Source organism: Schistocerca nitens, chromosome 3, assembly GCF_023898315.1.
Source record: "Schistocerca nitens isolate TAMUIC-IGC-003100 chromosome 3, iqSchNite1.1, whole genome shotgun sequence".
Taxonomy (NCBI): domain Eukaryota; kingdom Metazoa; phylum Arthropoda; class Insecta; order Orthoptera; family Acrididae; genus Schistocerca; species Schistocerca nitens.
This window is the reverse complement of record NC_064616.1, coordinates 186,506,735-186,528,005: the sequence shown is the minus strand read 5'-3', so window position 1 is coordinate 186,528,005 and position 21,271 is coordinate 186,506,735. Positions and strand designations below refer to the sequence as shown.

The window sequence follows — 21,271 nt, the reverse complement described above, 5'->3', positions numbered from 1 at the left end:
AGTTATATTTTGTACTGGAGTACGTTTTCACTAGAGGCTGTAGCTTTCGAATTATTCAAGGAAAACATGCAAAAGTGACCTTCAAACGCGTTTTCCTTGAATAATTTGAAAACTATAGCCTCTTGCGAAAACGTATCCCACTACAAAATTTAACTATACTGAATTTCCTACAAAGAAGTCTGGTTCATTTTTTCAGTAGGACAAATAGTTTGCACATAACGAGCGACAGAAAATGAAAACCTCGAACAGGGTCTTGGAAGACGTTGCATGTTGCATAAAACCCATAGGTAGAGACAGCTTAATCACCGTGTATATAACACAATGAGTAGTTTATAAAATGTGCGTGAGTCGGGACTGCAATATCCTGGAAATTAACTTCGACCAGTGATGTACGAATTGCGATAGACGGATGCCCAGGAATCACCCGATTGCATCCAGAGTAACTGAATACTGCCAAGGGAGATGTTCACTTAGAATATATAGCATAATATGTAATACAGTCCTATTAAATAAACAGAAACTGAAATAAAAGTGTTGGAAACTAGGTATTTTCCACAAAATTTGAAAAACTGGTATTTTTTATGAACTTTAGCCCTTTAGTATTTAGTGCAGAGAAAAGTTATGCTAATCAAAATTTTATATAATTTTTTAAAAGGAAAATAAACATCAAAGCGCTAGGAGCACAAGAAGATGAGATTTTTTTGAAAAAACTGGAAAAGTCCTAAATTTTCAAACATCTTTTGACTACAGAAAGCTTAGCCAACGTAAATTATCCAAATTCTCCAACATTATGAACAAGCAGAAAAAAAATCTTCAACTTCACCTTCTTCAATGTATAGTCTTTTTTCCGATAATTTGACTGGAATATCAGTCGGAGACCTGTTTCAAAGATCGAACTGTTCTAGTCTTGTTACGTACTTGAAGGCTCTGTAGACGGGAATGAGTGATCTCTTTCACGTGACCTGCGAATTCTCTAACAATATATCCACCCTGATCGGTCTCAGTAAGTGCTGACATCGAATCTCTTGGTCACATTACGTGGGTACTGGATAGGATTCTTAGCGTGATATTCTCTTGTCAATCCCTAAACAATTTTATGTATGGCACCCTTGATGTGGGACGTATTCTGACAGCCTGTACGGTTAAGATAAGAACATTTTACACCAATTAATTCACTCAGTGTTCACGTGTAAACCATATAAAAGATATATGACGAAGTTCAGTAATCTTTAAGTATCATCACTTTGTCAGGGTGGTGCAGTGGTGAGACAGTGGACTCGTATTAAGTAGGATAGTGGTTGAAACTCCCATCCGACCACCCATATTTACGTTTTACATGATTCTTCTGTCTCCCTGAAGGCGAATGCCGTCTTCGTTCTTTCGAAAGGGCACTGCAGATTTCGTTCCCCTAATCCGAGACTGTGCTCCGTCCCTCATGACCTCGTCAACGACTGGACACTGAATCCTAATGCTTCTTCGTTCCTTTTTGTAAGCACCGTTAATAGATTATATAACCGCAAGTCAAAATCAAGCTGCCTTCATTTCAGTAATCGAATAATGCTGGCTCTTTTACTTTTTAATGGTTTTATTTTCTTGTTATGAACTAATTAAATTGTATATCATGATATAATCGCAAAATTACCATACTGATATGGTGGGCTTCTAAATTTTTTATCGGTGCGGGAATAAATCAGATTTTACATCGTACGCTAACGTTTTTGAAAGTTGTAAATGCAGTAAAATGTGACTGAATTGAAATGAACACTGCATATTAGGTATCTGATAATATACAAATGACTGGAGTTACACAATTGTTCATGGCCTCAGATTTTGGGAATTACGAACGATTCGAGCTACCAATGACATTTGAGGCGGCCACACGCCAATGTTGCCGAACGTGGCTTATGGTGCTCCGCTGCCGGTCACTATTGCATGTGTTCTCCAGCAGCAGAAACAAAAACGTCGATAACATGCAGATTGTATTTGTAAGCGTGAATTTATTTAAAGTTGTTACTTGCAATACATAAACGCGAAAAACTGGAAAGAGCTACTTAGTATCTAAAGTTATTTGTCATACTTTAAAAAACAAACGAAAAACATTTTCGCAAATCCTCGAAAATTCGCAGTTTTTGTGTCCGTTGCTAAATACGAGGGTTGTCCAGAAAGTACGTTCCGATCGGTCACGAAATGGAAACCACTGGGAAAACCCGGTAAAGCTTTGCACAAATGTGTTGGGCAGTGTCTCTAGTATGTCCGTCGATCGTGTCGCATCGCTCTTTTCAGTTTTGAGTGAACAGTATGCACGTAAAGATGCGTAGGGAATAGAATCACCCGCCAAGTGTGAGGGCCCGGTTAGAGATTTCGCCTGTGTCATGCAGCCCACATAACACAACTGTCGAGCAGTTCCTTCTTCATGCCAATTCTCGGCCGCACACTGCAGGGGCAATGAAGACGCTCGTGCAGCGGTTCTGATGGGAAGTGTTTGATCACAAACAATACAGTCCGTAATTGGCTCCCCCTGAGTTTCATCTCTGCTCACAAGAACCGCTGGCTATGAAGACAAAAATTTTCCACAGCCAACGAGCTGCAGACCAGTGCAGATAACTGGCCGAGAGCACAGGCGGCTGCTTTTTATGACGAAGATATTGGAAATCTGATACAACACTATGACAAAACTCGAGGTTGGAGCGGCGACTATGCAAAGAAATAGGTGGAAGGTGTACCTAACTGTTGCCAATAAAACGTTTCTGGTTTTCAGTGTAGTTTCCATTTCGCGACCGATCGGAATTTACTTTCTGTACTACCCTCGTATTAGCATTGCTACTTAGTTCTACAATAAGTATATATTATACTACGACTTTATATTATACTACATCGAGTATATTAACAACTATAATCTGAAGAAAGTACTCACAATATGATGATTCCGATGGATCGGTGGCATGCTTCCTCCTGACATTTCTGAGTGTGTTGTAGATACGCTGATGGAAAAACACCACTCACATTACTGTCAGAATTTGATTTAAATAGTCTTCTTCAGCATTGCTCGAGCTATCACTGCTTCCTCCCAGATGCATAATAAAATTTCCAACGCACTTTTCCACGTCTTCGTTTTGGGCTGCCTCTCTGATGTTACTTCCAGTGCTGTTCACAATTTTCGTCCTGGTCTCGCTTGACAGCTGCTATAAGGAGATTTTGAACTGCGAAGGTTATTAATTTTTTATTGATCCCAGCAACGTATTTTTTTTATTTGCACCCATACCCTTCCATTGGCACTGAGATGACAATGGTATGGAAGAAGCCAAACGAACTCATGCCCGTGCCTTTTAGCAATCTCGCCAGTTGCATATGATGGAAGCTATGGTTACTTTGGGGCACAGTTTGAGCAATTCAGTCTTCTTTAAATCTTCTCTGAAGTTCACTATTCGCCATTTCAACCAATGAACAATATCGTCTTTTTTGTTGCCAGCCATAACAACCACTTATGGACTAGTCATAACCGATGACTGGAACCACTTTTGAAAAACTGGCACAAAACTGTCTGATGTACGAGGCCTGTTCAGAAAGTAAGCTCCGATTGATTGCCAAATTGAAACCACAGTGAACATCAGAAATGTTTTACTTGTAACAATTAGCTACACCTTTCAGCTACTTCTCTACGTAGTCGCCGTTCTGACTTAGACTTTTGTCATGGCGTTGTACCAACTTTTCAATAGCCTCATCATAGAAGGCAGCCGCCAGTGCTTTCCGCCAATTCTCCACGCTGGCCTACACCTCGTTGTCAGTGTCAAAATGTTGTCTTCAAAGACAGCGGTTCATGTGACCTGAGATGAAACTCAGGGGGAGACAATTGCGGACTGTATTGTGGGTAATCTCACATTTCCATTTGAAAACGATGCAGGAGCATCTTCATTGCCCCTGCAGAATGCGGCTGAGAATTGTCTTGAAGAAGAAACAGCACGACAGTTATCTAATGTTAGCTGCATAGCTTCAGGCGAAATTTCTCACCAGGCCCTCGTACTTGGCGGCAGACACTATTTTCTAGACATCTTTACGCACTCACTCCGAGCTCAGAAATGAGAAGAGCGACGTGATGCTAACTGGGGTTATACTAGAGACACTACCCAACACATCTGTGCAAAGCTTTATCGGATTTTCATAGTCGTTTCCATTTCGCGACCGATCGGAGCTTACTTTCTGAACGCCCCTCGTAACTGCATGTAAAACAATAATTCGCTCATATCCAGAACAAACTGGCCATCAACATCGTTTTGTCATGTGGGATGGTATAAAATGACAACGGTAGGGGCAGCTGAATCCCCCTCTATACTAATATTTTCATTGGGTTATATACTGGAAAAAGTAGTTGCTTCTACATTTCCCATTATGATATCTCCTGTTAATTTCGTTGTTTCTAATGGTGAAACATACTTAATAACGCAGCATTTCTGAACCATTTATAAAAGATTAAGTACTATAAAAGAATAAACTTACAAAGACGTTCAAAACCTGTATGACTACACCGCCAATTACGCAAAGAAAGGCTCAAGACACTTGAATAAGTATGGCAGAAGTAAGAAATACCGTGTAACTCATGGCCAATCCACACTTGTATTTCTACAGTATGATTCCGTTTGCTAATATTCACCCGGAGCTCTGAGAGGGAACTTATATCGACTATGTAGCTGTCGCTTAGTGAACGCATTATTGTGGCCAAGATAGATACGAAGCCCACACCTACTACAGTAGTACAAGTTTATATGCCAACTAGCTCTGCAGATGACGAAGAAATTGAAGAAATGTATGATGAAATAAAAGAAATTATTCAGATTGTGAAGGGAGACGAAAATTTAATAGTTATGGGTGACTGGAATTCCAGTGTAGGAAAAGGGAGAGAAGGAAACATAGTAGGTGAATATGGATTGGGGCTAAGAAATGAAAGAGGAAGCCGCCTGGTAGAATTTTGCACAGAGCACAATTTAATCATAGCTAACACTTGGTTTAAGAATCATGATAGAAGGTTGTATACATGGAAGAACCCTGGAGATACTAAAAGGTATCAGATTGATTATATAATGGTAAGACAGAGATTTAGGAACCAGGTTTTAAATTGTAAGACATTTCCAGGGGCAGATGTGGACTCTGACCACAATCTATTGGTTATGACCTGTAGTTTAAAACTGAAGAAACTGCAAAAAGGTGGGAATTTAAGGAGATGGGACCTGGATAAACTGAAAGAACCAGAGGTTGTACAGAGTTTCAGGGAGAGCATAAGGGAACAATTGACAGGAATGGGGGAAAGAAATACAGTAGAAGAAGAATGGGTAGCTTTGAGGGATGAAGTAGTGAAGGCAGCAGAGTATCAAGTAGGTAAAAAGACGAGGGCTAGTAGAAATCCTTGGGTAACAGAAGAAATATTGAATTTAATTGATGAAAGGAGAAAATATAAAAATGCAGTAAATGAAGCAGGCAAAAAGGAATACAAACGTCTCAAAAATGAGATCGACAGGAAGTGCAAAATGGCTAAGCAGGGATGGCTAGAGGACAAATGTAAGGATGTAGAGGCTTATCTTACTAGGGGTAAGATAGATACTGCCTACAGGAAAATTAAAGAGACCTTTGGAGATAAGAGAACCACTTGTATGAACATCAAGAGCTCAGATGGAAACCCAGTTCTAAGCAAAGAAGGGAAAGCAGAAAGGTGGAAGGAGTATATAGAGGGTCTATACAAGGGCGATGTACTTGAGGACAATATTATGGAAATGGAAGAGGATGTAGATGAAGATGAAATGGGAGATACGATACTGCGTGAAGAGTTTGACAGAGCACTGAAAGACCTGAGTCGAAACAAGGCCCCCGGAGTAGACAACATTCCATTGGAACTACTGACGGCCTTGGGAGAGCCAGTCCTGACAAAACTCTACCATCTGGTGAGCAAGATGTATGAAACAGGCGAAATACCCTCAGACTTCAAGAAGAATATAATAATTCCAATCCCAAAGAAAGCAGGTGTTGACAGATGTGAAAATTACCGAACAATCAGTTTAATAAGCCACAGCTGCAAAATACTAACACGAATTCTTTACAGACGAATGGAAAAACTAGTAGAAGCCGACCTCGGGGAAGATCAGTTTGGATTCCGTAGAAATACTGGGACACGTGAGGCAATACTGACCTTACGACTTATCTTAGAAGAAAGATTAAGGAAAGGCAAACCTACGTTTCTAGCATTTGTAGACTTGGAGAAAGCTTTTGACAATGTTGACTGGAATACTCTCTTTCAAATTCTAAAGGTGGCAGGGGTAAAATACAGGGAGCGAAAGGCTATTTACAATTTGTACAGAAACCAGATGGCAGTTATAAGAGTCGAGGGACATGAAAGGGAAGCAGTGGTTGGGAAGGGAGTAAGACAGGGTTGTAGCCTCTCCCCGATGTTATTCAATCTGTATATTGAGCAAGCAGTAAAGGAAACAAAAGAAAAATTCGGAGTAGGTATTAAAATCCATGGAGAAGAAATAAAAACTTTGAGGTTCGCCGATGACATTGTAATTCTGTCAGAGACAGCAAAGGACTTGGAAGAGCAGTTGAATGGAATGGATGGTGTCTTGAAGGGAGGATATAAGATGAACATAAACAAAAGCAAAACGAGGATAATGGAATGTAGTCGAATTAAGTCGGGTGATGCTGAGGGTATTAGATTAGGAAATGAGACACTTAAAGTAGTAAAGGAGTTTTGCTATTTGGGGAGCAAAATAACTGATGATGGTCGAAGTAGAGAGGATATAAAATGTAGACTGGCAATGGCAAGGAAAGCGTTTCTGAAGAAGAGAAATTTGTTAACATCGAGTATAGATTTAAGTGTCAGGAAGTCTTTTCTGAAAGTATTTGTATGGAGTGTAGCCATGTATGGAAGTGAAACATGGACGATAAATAGTTTGGACAAGAAGAGAATAGAAGCTTTCGAAATGTGGTGCTACAGAAGAATGCTGAAGATTAGATGGGTAGATCACATAACTAATGAGGAGGTACTGAACAGGATTGGGGAGAAGAGGAGTTTGTGGCACAACTTGACCAGAAGAAGGGATCGGTTGGTAGGACATGTTCTGAGGCATCAAGGGATCACCAATTTAGTACTGGAGGGCAGCGTGGAGGGTAAAAATCGTAGGGGGAGACCAAGAGATGCATACACTAAGCAGATTCAGAAGGATGTAGGTTGCAGTAGGTACTGGGAGATGAAGAAGCTTGCACAGGATAGAGTAGCATGGAGAGCTGCATCAAACCAGTCTCAGGACTGAAGACCACAACAACAACAGCTGTCGCCTGTCTGGATACCGTTCCTGCTACAGATGTAGTGCAGATTGCATAAAGCTCATCTGTAGGCGCAGCTGAATCTCCCTCTATATGACGAAGAATAGCGTCCTCCTCGAAATCATCCAAATCTTCCACTTGCTTCTCTCTCGGCCGCTTTTTTTTTGCTGTGTGCAGCCTTGTTATGCCACTCTGAGACAATCTATACAGTACTGTTCTTTCCCTATCGTTACTCCAATGTTCTTGCTTATTTTAAATGCTGTTGCAGTCTTCTTCATATCCTGAGCAACAGGAAATAATGACTCACCTGTTTCATTATTTTATTCAAAGTAGTCTCTCACTGAGCACGCAAATTCGCAGGTCACGCTGTGTACTTCACTTTTATTTCTCCATTTCAATTCACGTGTTGGGCCGACACTATTCGTTGCTTTGTTTAAAGCGAAACAGAAGCAAAGAAATACCAAAAACAACAAAAGGGTAGTAAATTACGACCTGAACCATTTAGACAAATGACGAAACGACAGCACCGCATCTACAGATTCGTCCAATCTTCCTCCATCTTCAAACACTCCATGTCCCTTCCCATAAACATTTCAATCGCTTTTCCCTTTGAGATCATGAACTTATCGCTGAAAACTACCCTTCCGTCGAACCCTATCCATCCCATCGCAAATGAAGATCTCAGCTCACAATTTCCTTGTCCAGATGGCATTACATGCAACCTGTATCGCCTATAGCCTACCTGCGAGCCCCGTCCCACATAGACATCCCAAGTGTTTTCCCTTATAACATCTTCTCCAACTCTTCACACATCCAATACCCAACACTCACTTACCAGGAACCCTCATCGTATCATTCCGATAATGAAGAGATGTACATTACATAAAAATCATCGGGTCGTAATATCAAATTATTTTACCTTCTAAAATGATTCATACTAAAATCGTTAATTATTTGTACCAATGGCTGAAGAACGTCAATTGGGCTGCTGGTAGCTCACCCCAGTAGGCGGCATTTAAATTACTGTTAAATAAAAAACGAGCATCCTCTAAATGTATAATCTTACGGGCGATTGTTATTGGGCCTAACTATCTTCACAAAATTTAGTATATTAAGGAGCATGGACCTCGATGTGACATTTTTGTCACAAAAAGACGCGTTAACCGTTACACCACGAACACTCGCGTGACAAACGATGACTTTTAGTCGTTGTAATAATAGCCGTAACTAATTTCTTATTAAACTTCCTCCTTAGTGACAAATACGAATGTTTTAACTTTAAAAATACTACATACTCTTAGCCTCAATCACAGTGGAACTATTCCCCTGTTGTGTCTAGAAAATTTGATGTGCTTTTGGTAAGATAAATATGGTCTCCAAAACTAAGCTTCCGATACGTCATAAAATGGAAGTTGTCTAATTTTGACTGATTGGAGCGAGACATTGACTTTTCATGTACTTAAAAAATTCAAAAACTTGTGTTTTTATTATTTTTTGATATACCTGTGTCAGTGTAGGTTGTTATAATTTTGTGTTTCAGAATTTAATTTAAGTGGTAAGGGTAGAAAGTTTTATATTGCTCCTTTGCTGGCGAGACTGCACTAAATGCAATGCTAGTTAGGTTAACTACTCAAATGATGAAATATCTGTGAGACACTGAGATTTTTGGGATCGGTATTATGTCGTAAGTTTTCATTTTCTAATTGGCCCATCTTAATGTGATGATTATTGTTAACGTCCATGCGCTCTTTACACATTGAGTTTTCAGTTTCATCCAGAACTATTGACCAAATATAGTCATCTAGACATTTTTCCGGTGCTCTTTTATTGATTTGAAACTCTATGTGCGCTCATTCCTGACGTAAAACCGCAAAAGCTCTGTCATCTGCTAAGACCACATTTTTAATTTGCAGAATTGCTCCATGTGCAAGTACTTACATCACTGAATGTTAACCAGTTTAGATTGCCAGTTTATTGTCTGCTGATAAATCCGAATTCGTTGTCTTTTTAAGAATTACAACTTACGAGGGCATTCCTAATCTCTTAGATCAAACCGAGATGGGAAATGCATGGCTTAAATTGAGTTCTCTGACATACGAGGCGTCTCGTTTAGGAGTGGTGTTTTTGCAATGAGGAACATGTTATAAGAGACAGAGTCATTCCGTCCGACAGCATTCCTACAGCCCTAGAGAAAACACAAAATCAACAGTGAAAACATCCCACCTACCCTCCGAAAAAAAAATCAACGTAAGAAAAATGTAATGCCAATCAATTATTAATGTAGGAAGTTAGCATAGTATGAGAGATAACTGTTATGTATAGGTGACTTCGATATTAGTTTTAACAGAAATAAGACCTGTTTTTAGAGAAAATAACACAGAAAATGTAGACATGGAAATAACATTGCACACTTTGGGACTAAGATCAAATGAACTTTTAGTTCACGATAAAAAAAATGGCTCTGAGCACTATGGGACTTAACATCTGAGGTCATCAGTCCCCTATAACTTAGAACTACTTAAACCTAACTAACCTAAGGACATAACACACATCCATGCCCGAGGCAGGATTCGAACCTGCGACCGTAGCGGTCGCGCGGTTCCAGATTGAAGTGCCTAGAACCTCTTGGACACACCGGCCGGCTCACGATCAAGTAGCTATAATAATACTTGTGTATTACAATAAGTAATCTGCACATGTATAAATAACATCTGCACTTATAGGAGAGAGAGTGTCATAGGATCACACGCAGTAAAACAATGCAAAAATAACATGTTTTTGGGTGGGGTCCGCCTTGAGCAAATTTTATTTGTTGTCCCAGTCATGTTTCACTGCAGTTGCAGCATCATCAGTGTTTTATTATTATTATTATGGCTGTTAAACATAAGGAATGTTCTTTAATGTTTAAATACATATAAATATTAGTTTCTAAATCATAATTACAGATTTCTGAAGAGCACATAAAATTATGTATTGGTACCTTCTTACCATATGGTGTGGTTTTCCTGTTGTGTAACGTTTTTACAGTGTTAGTTTTCTTTACAGTTCGTCATGTATTTAAACATTAAAGAACATTCCTTATGTCTAACAGCCATAATAATAAAAAACCCACTGATGATGCTGCAACTGCAGTGAAACATGTCTGGGACAACAAACAAAATTATGTTTTGCTAAAGATGGACACCACCCAAAAACATATGTTGTTGTTAAAGCAAACACAGGCAAAAGAGCTTCAACCTCAAGATGATTACAATGCAAAAAATATTTTGGTTGCCTCCTTCTACGCAGTTAGAAACTAAGAGAAATCAGAGTTCACATGGATTGATTTAGGATTGTCTGCTATAAAAGTCAGCCTAATAGTTGTGGTGGTTATGTAGATTTCAGAACGGTTTATCATCTCTTTATTGTAAGTGGTATTTTATGCATTTCAGCTGTTTCCTTTTGAGCAAGTGTAGCTTAATGTTCTTGGTGATTCTTTGTAGAGAGGAACCTGTCTCGACCTCAACCTATCACCTGCTATGTAGATCGCTGTCACAACGAGAAAATAAACCACTAAAACTGCATACAGAACTCACAGCCATGCGAAACGAAATGATTACGAAGTGTTGGAAAAGTGTCTCCACTACACAGAAATCTTTGACTAATGGGTGAAGCCTCCCTGGACGCAATTATTGGAAAATTAGTGCTGTGTGGAGTTTTTGGGACAAATATTCGTCTTCTAGACTAAGAAGGAACCCTTTCAGTGCAAGGTCGTAAGTTCAGTATTTCGTAAGGCTCCTTTGAAAGTATTGTGTTAACATTTACGACGGGAAAAATATTAGCTGCTAATTACTCACCATGTGGATCAGGAGGGCGAAAGAAATGAATGTCCAGGGGATACAGATATCAACCTTCTATGGGATATATGTATTACACCTTGCAGATGTCAGTCTTCTATGGGATGTATGTATTACACTTCGCAAATGGACATCGTCGACATTCAAGAAATGTTCAAATCAAACTGTTAACTTGCATCATGAACACCGAATGAAAAATAGCGCACCATAGTGATCACAAAGATTTGCACCATCAATATCGAAGGCGAATTCCTGGGGAGCTACAAACTGTGCAGGATGTACAGTTACGTATCCACTCTTAAAGAATGCATATGGACCAATAATGGGAGCTATAAACCGTTTAGGAAGTTCAGCTAGGTGTCCCCTCTAAGAACGCATATAGAATCATATCAGTCTAAAGGGGTGATGTGATTGCGTGCAACCAAATGCGAAATAGTCTGTCGTGGAGCTTATCTTGAAACTGGCTATCCTTTAAGCCATAGCTGGAGGTAGTGCGACAATTTGTTTTATAGGCATTGTAAAAACAAACATCCTGAGGCTAAATATATCCAATGGTTTCAAATGGTATGAATTGCAGTGTCACATACTTTTCAGGAGGCATAATTTTATCTAAAGTTGTATGATTTTTATTGAAAGACCAGAAATGAAGTAAAAGCAAGTTATTTTGACCAGCTGTTGGCAAAAAGCAGTGTTCATACCATAGTTGTATTTATCTTACGTCCATTTTCTCACTCTTGCTGCCGCGCGGACTGGCCTCGCGGTTTGAGGCGCCATGTAACGGATCGCGCGGCCCCTCCCGCCGGAGGTTCGAGTCCTCCCTCGGGCATGGGTGTGTGTTGTTCTTAGCATAAGTTAGTTTAAGTTAGCTTAAGTAGTGTGTAAGTCTAGGAACAGATGACCTCAGCAGTTTGGCTCCTTAGTAATTCACACATTTGAACATTGTTTTCACTCTTGCTTGCTTTGACGTAAATATTCCCTACTGCCGTTGCAAGATCACGCACGTGAGAAAGAATCATAGGGGCAGAGTACATCGAACTTCTCGCAGCACAGTAAATAACTTACCAGCCAGTTTATCATCCAGATTATCAGTCGGCATAATTGTATATGAATGCGTTAAGGCATTGATATTAGTTGATATTGGTACAATTCTCTTGGTATTTTTAACGTCCAGGTTTCTTTTCATATGTATTTCCTTTTCAAATCATGATCGCTCGGATTTGGTAAAAATTCCTTACCAAACGATAGGAAAAGTTTATTTCTCTCATGCACAAATTATTGGGCCGATTACTCAGTTTGCAGTGCCTCGTCAAGTTGACGCTCTGTTTGAAATTTTGTTATTTTACGTCTTCCAATTCTGTAGTACTGTTTGAAGCTATGCAGCCACCCACTCCTTCCCTTAAAATCTCTGTAGTTTGTCACGCGGAATTTGATGTCCATAATACAGGAGGTCACTATCATGCACATCCTGTAAACCGTATCGTGCAGTCTTGAAACATGCAAACACCAGTTTTTGTAAAAAGTGCGCCTTCCTTGAATATCCGTAGTTCTTCTTATGCACTACACTGTCATATTTGTGCGAACTTATTCTAAATCTGTTCATAATTGTTCTTTTTCTATGCTGTGGATGATCTTCCATGAAATTAATTATGTTTAATACCAGTCCCTTGGACAAAGACCATCATTTGCAACGTTTCATTGGAAATGAAATCTGTGGCTCCCTGCCAGACAAGAATGATGAACTACATGGCTTGACACCTATTTCAGTATCAATTTCACTCGGTAAGCACGTCATCATTGTAATTATCATGCACATTCGAGCGTATATGACATCACACATTCAACTGACTCCTCTTGCAGAAATACTATTATTTCATCTACCACTTCTTTCTCACTCTGCAAAATTCCTTGGGTTCCTTCCTGATGAAATGTCAATTTCGGATTACTGAAGGGTGTAACTACTTTGGATTTTATCGAATGTCTTTTCAGTGCACTGTCAATGCGTTTGATAGTTCCTGATCTCCCTCTAAGAAAATTAATGTTAAAATGTCAGAGACGCACTATGGTCTGAAAATGATCTGTATAGATTGAAGCCGGTCATTACTAATAAATTATCTTCTTTTTTGCCATCAGCACTGATTTTTTCATTATAACTAAAATAATGGATCTTTAATGTCGGCTAGTATTTTTCGAAGGAGTGCTATGATGTTAAGAGTAGACCTATCTAGATATTATGTGTCTTGATATAGAATGTTGTGGTGTGCTGACTCACTTTAATTTAAAAAAAAAGCTATATCCACTGGGATTATATGCAATTATACAGCATATTTTACTATTCCCTATCTAGTATCTGTGATTATGTATCTTTAATGCACTGGAAATTATGTAGAATATCCAAAACGTCTGCTTATCTTCTAGGTTTCGTATGTCAAAAAGATTATATAAACTAATGCGCATTGCTATACGTCGCAATAGAACAGAATTTTATTACCAGTACACGTAGAAGTTGAAACGAATCTACTAAAGAGACTGCATACACTGTGCCTGTCAGTAACCAAGAGCGTTCAGGAATTTTAATTTCACCTTTTATTTCCTGAATTTTTAAGCAGATCTTGATTCGGAGTAGAGGTATATAAAAAAAATTTCTTTCGTATTTCCTATACCTGCAGTAAACACTCTCAAATCCATTATTTTTTAGCAAGTGCACCACCGTGTGATCGCTTTGCATTAGTATTTAGAGTAAATGCAGATATCGTGTAGTCCCCTTTCATATCCAGATTTTTTTCGTATACTATGTGAGCTCGATCTCTTCCATTTCCATCTTACCACATAAACTGCATTTAAAGGAGAAATTCTTTACTGTATCTGGCCTTACCCTGTTCGATACATTGCTTCTTTTTTTAATGAACTGTGACATAACATTATTTGTGGGAACAGTAGCAGTTTCTGGTACATTTTTCTTAAGACTTATAGAATAACAAACACACAATGTCCAGTATGTAAGAGTGGGAAGGCAAATCAGTCGTTTCCTTCTCTAAGGATCCATCAGCCTTACTTTAAACCCAAGTCTTGCATTATATCTTCCCATATACAAAACGAGCTACCCCTTTTTGAAATTTTTTCGATGTGTTCCACCAATCCTATCGGGTAGGCATCCCATACCATGCAGCAACACTCTAGAAGAGGACGAACAAGCATGGTGTAAGTATTCATTTTAGTAGATTTATTGCGTCTTCTAAGTATTCCAGCAATAAAACAGTCCTTGGCTCGCCCTCACACACAACCGAAATTCAGTTGCAAGGGATAATCATGGTATTTTGCCTTGATTCTGTTTGTGTATAGATGTTATTTAGAGCACAAATCGCACTAAGTAATGCGTAATTATTACTAACAGAAAGTTATTATAGGAGGGAGTATTGATGAGGGGATATACTCATAACGGAGACTGTACTATGTTTCAAACAGAGTTATCATATACGTTTTAACTATATATGACCATGCAGCTTTGCTAGAATTGAAATGATAATTAAATGAACACCCTAGCTGCAAGCAGGCGTTGATACACTTCGTTGGGGACATGTTGAAAATGTGTGCCCCGACCGGGACTCGAACCCGGGATCTCCTGCTTACATGGCAGACGCTCTGTCCATCTGAGCCACCGCGGGCACAGAGGATAGTGCGTCTGCAGGGACTTATCCCTTGCACGCTCCCCGTGAGATCCACATTCCCAACATGTCCACAACACCACACCGGTCGGGGCACACATTTTCAACATGTCCCCAACGAAGTGTATCAACGCCTGCTTGCAGCTAGGGTGTTCATTTAATTATCATTTCAATTCTAGCAAAGCTGCATGGTCATATATAGTTAAAATAAATATGGGTTCCCGGCCTTTGACCTTCTTGTGTGCGAACGCACACGCTATGCCCGAACTCGTACGGGACTTGGTAGATTAATCTGCCACGAGTAATGAGTATGATGGGCAAACATCTAATAGGCGCACTACGAATGTGGTGTTGTGGACATGTTGGGAATGTGGATCTCACGGGGAGCGTGCAAGGGATAAGTCCCTGCAGACGCACTATCCTCTGTGCCCGCGGTGGCTCAGATGGACAGAGCGTCTGCCATGTAAGCAGGAGATCCCGGGTTCGAGTCCCGGTCGGGGCACTCATTTTCAACATGTCCCCAACGAAGTGTATCAACGCCTGCTTGCAGCTAGGGTGTTCATTTAATTATCATTTCAATATACGTTTTAGCCAGCTGCTATCAAGTATGGCACGCTAAAATAAGTGCTAGAATTGCTCTGCAGCTTGCCATTTGCCTACAGATGTTGTGCTTTATAGTGTTTGATTGCTTAATACATATTTCAAATTAGATCTGTTGAGAAAAGAGGAATTTTAAGATAATTGCACATGACAGTGATCGAAGACACAACCTCCCTGTTGCGTGCAGTGTGCAGCCGCGATGCTATCAATAGAGCGAGCATTACATATCACCGTTTCTTCATAGTAATACCGGGTGATCAAAAAGTCAGTGTAAATTTGAAAACTTCATAAGCCACGGAATAATGTAGATAGAGAGGTACAAATTGACACACATGCTTGGAATGACATGTGGTTTTATTAGAACAAAAATAAAAAAAACAAAGTTCACAAAATGTCTGTCAGATGGCGCTGGACAGCAAAACGTCAGTGACTGCTACCGTGTGACGGGTGAGAGGTACGCCGATATGTTCCAGAATCGCATCATCCCCAACCTGGCTGATAAACACCTGCTGGAACGTACGATGTTTATGCAGGATGGCGCTCCACCCCATATTGCTAGACGCGTGAAAGATCTCTTGCGCGTCGTTTGGTGATGATCGTGAGCTCAGCCGCCACTTTTTTCATGCTTGGCCTCCCAGGTCCCCAGGCCTCAATCCGTGCGATTATTGGCTTTGGGGTTACCTAAAGTCGCAAGTGTATCGTGATCGACCGACATCTCTAGGGATGCTGAAAGACAACATCCGATACCAATGCCTCACCATAACTCCGGACATGCTGTACAGCGCTGTTCAGAACATTATTCCTCGACTACAGCTATTGTTGAGGAATTATGGTGGACATATTGAGCATTTCCTGTAAAGAACATCATCTTTGCTTTGTCTTACTTTGTTATGCTAATTATTGCTATTCTGATCAGATGAAGCGCCGTCTGTCGGACATTTTTTGAACTTTTGTATTTTTGTGGTTCTAATAAAATCCCATGTCATTCCAAGCATGTGTGTCAATTTGTACCTCTCTATCTACATTATTCCGTGATTTATTCAGTTTTCAAATTTATACTGACTTTTTGATCACCCGGTATGTGTGGGGCCAGCTTAGAGGGCTCGGCTGAGCATTCAGCGTCCGAGGGCCAGAGTTTTCTGAGGTTATGGGAGGAAAAGAAAATATTCTGCACTGTTGCAGGATGGGAGGAGTGCATGAGACAGACAAGGCAGTCGACGGCCACCGTCGGCTCGGCTGTGTGCCACAGGCGCGTGGCGACCGGCGCGCAGTGGAATACTGCAGTAGGTATTGCCTCGAGGGGCAGGGGGCATGGTTAGGTAGTCACAGTTAAGAATACACTGTTGTGGCGGGCGGGCTTCACGCAGACCGCGGAAGAGGCTCTCCCAGACTTCGTTTGTTTTAAATGGAGTCGTAAATATTCCCCTCCTCCCCTCTCCGGTGATAGGACCGTTGTTGTTCTCTACATAAGTAAATATTTCACGCAGGAGGATCGTACAAACATACCCCCGTTTGAGTCTCTTACAGATTCCCGTATGGAGGACATAGTGATAGACATCCCTGGAGTTGTGAAGCAGCTGAATGGGTTGAAAATAAACAAATCGCCAGGTCCTGATGGGATTCCAATTCGGTTTTACAGAGGGTACTCTACTCCATTGGCTCCTTACTTAGCTTGCATTTATCGCGAATCTCTTGCCCAACGTTAAGTCCCGAACGAATGGAAAAAAGCGCAGGTGACGCCTGTATATAAGAAGGGTAGAAGGACGGGTCCTCAAAATTACAGACCAATATCCTTAGCATCGGTTTGTTGCAGGATTCTCGAACATATTCTGAGTTCGAATATAATGAACTTCCTTGAGACAGAGAAGTTGCTGTCCATGCATCAGCACGGCTTTAGAAAGCATCGCTCCTGCGAAACGCAACTCGCCCTTTTTTCACATGGTATCTTGCGAACCATGGATGAAGGGTATCAGACGGATGCCATATTCCTTGACTTCTGGAAAGCGTTTGTCTCGGTGCCCCACTGCAGACTTCTAACTAAGGTACGAGCATATGGGATTGGTTCCCAAATATGTGAGTGGCTCGAAGACTTCTTACGTAATAGAACCCAGTACGTTGTCCTCGATGGTGAGTGTTCATCGGAGGTGAGGGTATCATCTGGAGTGCCCCAGGGAAGTGTGGTAGGTCCGCTGTTGTTTTCTATCTACATAAATGATCTTTTGGATACGGTGGATAGCAATGTGCGGCTGTTTGCTGATGATGCTGTGGTGTACGGGAAGGTGTCGTCGTTGAGTGACTGTAGGAGGATACAAGATGACTTGGACAGGATTTGTGATTGGTGTAAAGAATGTCAGCTAACTCTAAATATAGAAAAATGTAAATTAATGCAGATGAATAGGAAAAAGAATCCCGTAATGTTTGAATACTCCATTAGTAGTGAAGCGCTTGACTCAGTCACGTCGATTAAATATTTGGGCGTAACATTGCAGTGCGATATGAAGTGGGACAAGCATGTAATGGCAGTTGTGGGGCAGGCGGATAGTCGTCTTCGGTTCATTGGCCGAATTTTGGGAAGATGTGGTTTATCTGTAAAGGAGACCGCTTATAAAACACTAATACGACCTATTCTTGAGTACTGCTCGAGCGTTTGGGATCCCTATCAGGTCGGATTGAGGGAGGACATAGAAGCAATTCAGAGGCGGGCTGCTAGATTTGTTACTGGTAGGTTTGATCATCACGCGAGTGTTACGGAAATGCTTCAGGAACTTGGGTGGGAGTCTCTAGAGGAAAGGAGGCGTTCTTTTCGTGAATCGCTACTGAGGAAATTTAGAGAACCAGCATTTGAGGCTGACTGCAGAACAATTTTACTGCCGCTAACTCACATTTTGCGAAAATACCACAAATATAAGATAAGAGAGATTACGGCTCGTACAGAGGCATATAGGCAGTCATTTTTCCCTCGTTCTGTTTGGGAGTGGAACAGGGAGAGAAGATGCTAGTTGTGGTACGAGGTACCCTCCGCCACGCACCGTATGGTGGATTACGGAGTATGTATGTAGATGTAGATGTAGATTTGGCGAACAGGATGGGCAGTAATCTGCAGTTGTTTGCTGATGATGCCGTGGAGTACGGTAAGGTGACGAAGTTGAGTGACTGTTGAAAGATGCAAGACGACTTAGACAAAATTTGCAGTTGGTGTGATGAATGACAGCTACCCCTAAATGTGAAAAAATGTGAGTTAATCCGTCTGAGAAGGAAGATCAAACCTGTAATGTTCGGATACAGTATTACCAGTGTCCTGCTTGACACAGTCAAATCGTTTAAATACCTAGGCGTAAAGTTGCAAGGTGATATGAGATGGAATGAGCATGTGAGAACTGTAGTAGGGAAGGCGAATGATCGTCGTCGGTTTATTGGGAGATGTTTAGGAAAGAGTGGTTCACCCGTAAAGGAGACCGCGTATACGCTGGTGCGACGTATTCTGGAATACTTCTCGAGTGTTTGGGATCCGTACCAAGTCGGATTGAAGGAAGACATCGATGCATTTCAGAGGCGGGCTGCTAGAGTTGTTATCGGTAGGTTCGAACAACACGTGTTACGGTGATGCTTCAGGAACTGAAATGGGAATCCCTGGAGGGAAGGCGACGTTCTTTTCGAGAAACACAATTGAGAAAATTTAGAGAACAGGCATTTGAAGTTGACTAACGAATGATTCTACCGCCAGCAACATACGTTTTGCGTAAGGACCATGAAAATAAGATACGAGAAATTAGGGCTCATACGGAGGCATATAGATAGTCCTTTTTCCCTTGCTCCATTTGCGAGTGGAACTGGAAAGGAAATGACTAGTAGTGGTACAGGGTACCCTCAGTCACGCATCGCAGGGTGGCTTTCGCAGTATCTGTGTAGATGTAGACTACACCAGGTGGTACAGCATGACCCCATAACAGAAGCCTATGGTAAACATGGAACCAGGGACTATCAGTGTAATTTGTTTACGCACCTCCCGAGTGTAATTGCTGCGAAACAAGAGTTTAATTCGTGTTAAAAAAAGAACTCTGCGCCTCCGCAGTGCAAATGTTACATAGCACGAGTGTACTTAACAAGCTACAACAATGAGTGAGAGGAAAGGGGATTGTGCGAGTCAGTTTCTATTCTGTTTGGAGGTGGCAGATCTCTAGTGACGATTCACGTTGATAATTTACCATTCACGATGGTGCACAGAGCACAAACCCCGAGTCCATCCGATGACAAGCCTGCCGGGACGCTATGCATGAGTGGTGGGGGCAGGGGATGGGCAACTGCAGTGCTGTGGAAAATGGAACAACTTTGAACTGAGGGTGCTGGGGGAGAATCCTTAGACACTTTACATATCCACCACCTTAAGCACCCATGTTGTGTTGTAGTTTCAGAGTGCCGTCTTGGATCATAAATTATACTAACTGGGTGATAAATATCAGTGAAAAGGTTAATAAATTAGAGGATAAGGGAAAAGGTAGTCCTAACTGGAAAATAAATATGATTGAAAATAAACATTGAATAACAGCATATAGGGATGAGGGAAGAAGACAGGGAGGTAATAAATTATAGCAATAAGGGAAAGCGTAGTCCTAATTTGGTAATCAATTAGAATCTAAATAAACACAGCCCAAGTCCTACTGGGAGAAGGGAAGTGGGGACAGGAGTTGGGGAGGGGACGGGGGAAGCATCTAGGCCCTGAAAGTCATCAGCACAACCAACAGCATAATAGACCCCAGTTAATACATCAACTAATTGGCCTAGATGGATAGGGGAAGAAGGAGAAGGAGGAGGGAGGAGCTCATAAACCATCTCGGACCCTCATGAGGTAGACGTAGACGGCAGAAATTGCACCAGTAATGACGCAGCCACCATAATATTTCAATCAAGGAAGCCGTGAGATGTAGTGAAAATCAGTTCTACGACATCCTTATAGTCACAGATTCAAGGAGCTCCACAGAAAACCTAGAAAAACAGGAACCAGGCTTACAAACTTACTGACATGCACTTTATATACTTCAGCTAATCTACCAGTGTGAATGTCAACATGAAGGCATCTAATTATTATGCAACAAAGTGTACTCAGGTATTTTACCTAACAAGTTTGTAGACCACCTGGTGGCATGTAATAAGACTGATGGCCAAGTTACTACACTGGTGTACCGGATACGGATTTCGTTGCTAAATTAAAGAATCAAGCCTTTCATGAGTGGACACAGATATAGCAAATCTTTTAACAGTCAAAAGGGAAACTTTACACATGAAAACGATCAAACTTTCCGTCAAAAACTCGGTTTTCACAAGTGAAACTGTTTAGACGACTCATTATAACTACAGGGAGAGGTACAGAGAAGTGGCCCGGAAAAAGTTTCCAACATTTTGAAACCATTTGTGGCAGCATTAACGGAGGAGATAAAGACCTAGAGCTACTTCCAACAGTTTGCATCATAAAGACCTACAGTTACCTCCGACTGGTTGCATCACGGCTGTTATCCTTCGCACCTAAAAAGAACAAAAGTTCAGGCATCTCTATATTGCGAAAAACATCCAAATGACAAACCATGTTTTTGTAGGTTGTTTCAGATCTGAAACACATTGGCATAACCTCATCAAGGACTTGTAACAGAATTGTTTCGGCAGCTGTCCACAGCGGATTATGTCAGTATTTGTGTATTTCTGCTGGATATAAAAATAATGCAAAGGTATAGGAAAATTCATTCCAGAGAGAATCCCATACTCAGTAAACCGTCTCATAAACTGTTGTCCCATGAATGGTTCTTCGTTCATGGAGAGCAACAACCACGTGGTACTTTTTGAAAGAAATTTCCATCATTTGACTGTAAATTA

The 21,271-nt window shown here is 40.9% G+C and overlaps 2 non-coding genes across 2 annotated transcripts; one reads left to right on the top strand and one right to left on the bottom strand.

Annotated features, from left to right (window-relative positions):
* Positions 1–14,732: 14,732 nt before the first annotated feature.
* Trnat-ugu (transfer RNA threonine (anticodon UGU)) lies at positions 14,733–14,807 on the bottom strand. Its single transcript has one exon. It is a non-coding gene; the product is annotated as a tRNA-Thr (tRNA).
* A 426-nt stretch (positions 14,808–15,233) lies between these two features.
* Trnat-ugu (transfer RNA threonine (anticodon UGU)) lies at positions 15,234–15,308 on the top strand. The gene has a single exon. It is a non-coding gene; the product is annotated as a tRNA-Thr (tRNA).
* Positions 15,309–21,271: the final 5,963 nt, after the last annotated feature.